General features: G+C 44.5%; 1 long non-coding RNA gene across 1 annotated transcript; it reads right to left on the reverse strand.

Annotated features, from left to right (window-relative positions):
- Positions 1-1001: 1001 nt before the first annotated feature.
- LOC135823727 (uncharacterized) lies at positions 1002-2766 on the reverse strand. The gene is made up of 2 exons (XR_010554735.1): positions 2311-2766; positions 1002-1528 (listed from the first exon to the last, which is right to left on the reverse strand). It is a non-coding gene; the product is annotated as an uncharacterized LOC135823727 (long non-coding RNA).
- Between the last annotated feature and the right edge of the window lie 246 nt (positions 2767-3012).

The raw sequence follows: 3012 nt of genomic DNA on the forward strand, positions 1-3012 counted from the left end.
CGGCAGAGGGTCCAGGTGGATGGCGACCTATCGCCTTTCCTCGAGATCCCTGCCGGCGTCCCTCAGGGATCTGTTCTTGGGCCGCTTCTATTCCTCGTCTACACCATAGACCTTCCACACGCATGTGAGAATCCCGGCACCACCTGTAGCCAATTTGCAGATGACACCGCTCTGATTTCCATAGCGAGAACTCTTCAAGACTGCACCCGAAACCTACAACAGAGTGTCACAGCAGCTGGAGACTGGCTTCAAAGATGGCTCCTGCTGGTTAACACAAAGAAAACAGTCATCCTCCCGTTCTACCACAATAACCGCCCCCCTGAACAGCTACCCCAGATCACCCTCAGGAATAGTCCGCTTACCGTAGCACAAAAACACAAACACCTCGGAATAATCTTTCAGCATGACCTCCGTTGGACGGAGCATGTTGAATACATAGTCAAAAATCACTCAAGTCTTTCAATATTCTTTTTAGACTAAGGTCTACACTCACCAGTGATTCTTTATCTCACATCTATCAGACATACATACTACCTATATGTTGGACTCAGTAGAGCGTCCAGCCCCTATATGATGTCCAACCCCTATATAGAGTCCATTCGTCCAAAATCCACTGTACAGAGTCCAAACTTGGAATCAACTGTGAGCTCAAAGTTTCGATGGACATCACTCCCTGTATAGAGTCCAGCCAATTGGCTTCACCCCTATATAGAGTCCATTGGTCCAAAATCAACTGTACGGAGTCCAAACTTTGAAATCAACTATAAAGAGTCTTTATGTGGACAACACCCCCTGTATAAAGTCCAGCCAATTAGGCATCCCCTATCGAGTTCGAAAATAGACATAGGATCTGCTGTAAGCAGTGAATATTAACCAGAAAACGGCCTCTCCCTTTAATCCTTTACATCATTCACTTCTCAAGATAAAAATATATGTATTGAGGCGCCACTGCAGCCACGTCATTACATGAAAAACCCTACAAACACCATCCTCAAATCAAGTGGTCTCTTCGCAGACGCTGCAAATTACAATATCTCAATCATGTAGTGTTGCCAAATTATTGTGCACGCACACACACATGCACACACCCACACAACGCCAAGAAAATACCTAGAAAAAAACCAAGAATCGAAAGAGAATAATGGAGAGCCCAGGATTAATTATTTGTTTTCAAATTATTGTGCGCGCGCGCGCGCGCGCACACACACACACACACTTATACAACGCCAAGAAAACACCAAGAAAAGAGTAGAGACACAATACACACGCAACTCCAACAGCCATGCAAACGTCCACCCATTTACATGTAAAGTCAAGAGGGATAACAAATAATTATACGAAACGAATGCGTACGGGGACGGGTACACGCACGTTTACATACACGTAGTAGTGTAAGAGAGTAACATAGTGCAGTGGTCAGCATAATACTAGCACATGCTGAGAGTGCAATAGCAAGCTTCACCATTGCTCATGGCCATGCAAATGTTCAGCAGCACTCAGTTCCGCAAGCTTCTGAAGATCAGCACACCTGCAACAAATAGATAGCACAAGGATACGCTTATTACCGTAATGATGCATGGGAGCACACAACTACCAAGTTCTCAACGAATGTGATGCTCAATGAAAATCAATCCACTCAAAGACCTGTGAACAGGTGATGGTGGGTACAATAAGCTATTAGTAATACGAGGAATAAGATCGTTTGTGCACACTCAAAACGCACAGACACACCAACATACATGTAGTGTACACAGTGTTTCACTTCACTGCAACTAAATTGAAATGAGATGATTTGAACAATCTGTACAGCGTTGCTGTCAGTCAGTCTTCCCCAAGATGGAAATGCAATGATTTGTTGTCACGAGGCAGTTTCACTGACACAATGTCATGTTCGTGACATCAAAACGGTTACTTCAGGGAATACGAGTATTAGCTTGAGAAGCTTTTTCTTGTCATTGGCATACAAGCAATCCTCCTAGTCCTACTACTACTAGTACACTGGCACTGCGTTTGTGGATCCCATTGTATTCGACATCATACTACAGGAAGAGTGTCGTGGAGTTCACATAATTATCACAGGGATAAAAATACATTTCTTATGAAATAAAAATTGATGATAGCTAGACGATCATATACGATTGATGCAAAGTCCTTGCAGTCCTTGAGGACTATTACGAAGTGGTTGATTACTTTTAGGGCATTCATTCAAGCAACATCAAACAAACGCGATACACTCCTTGAAAATGGAAAAAAAATTCAAGCATAACGACAGAACAGCAGACCAATCGAAACGAGTAAAAGCTTCCTTACCTCAGTCATCGTCCTGCCATGTAGTTGGACAGCCTTTTGACACGGTGGTACAGGCAGCTCTTGTCCAGTCAAACAGGGGTATCCTTGTGGCGTCGAACGAAAGAGAGTGTCAGTGTATCTGACTCGTCAGATTGCAACTGTGCTGAACTTTTCTCTTTCTCCGCTTTCTGCTTTCATCCCTCGCTCTGATGAAACCGTTCAAACGTCTTACTGGCAGCAATGGCCAGCCAAACAGGGGATCCTTGTGGCGTCGAACGAAAGAGAGCGTCAGTGTACCTGACTCGTCAGATTTGAACTGTGCTGAACTTTTCTCGTTCTGCAATTTCTGCTTTCATCCCGCGCACTGATGAAACGTCTTCAGAGAACCACAAGACGCTTTCCAGATTTGATTTTGAACGTCTCCTTATCCTCCTTGGTTAGCTCGAGACAGATTACTGTCAGCAACTGCACAGCAGAATTGGCAGCCATGGCTGAAGTGAAGAAAGGAATGCGCTGCCACGAGGCAAGCAAAACTGAAATTTTTATAAAAATGTGTTCTCTTTCGGGGCACAACACACAGGACGGCGTGACTGGATAAACTGGACTCCTGGACCGTGAATAGGGGACTTGTAGAAAAAGTGTACTCCTTATAGGGGATTGCGCGGCAGGATGAAGCTGATCAAAACTGAGTGGACTCCTGGACTCTGTATAGTGGATTTTGGA

This window comes from Sycon ciliatum, chromosome 8 (genome assembly GCF_964019385.1).
Source record: "Sycon ciliatum chromosome 8, ocSycCili1.1, whole genome shotgun sequence".
Classification (NCBI taxonomy): Eukaryota; Metazoa; Porifera; class Calcarea; order Leucosolenida; family Sycettidae; genus Sycon; species Sycon ciliatum.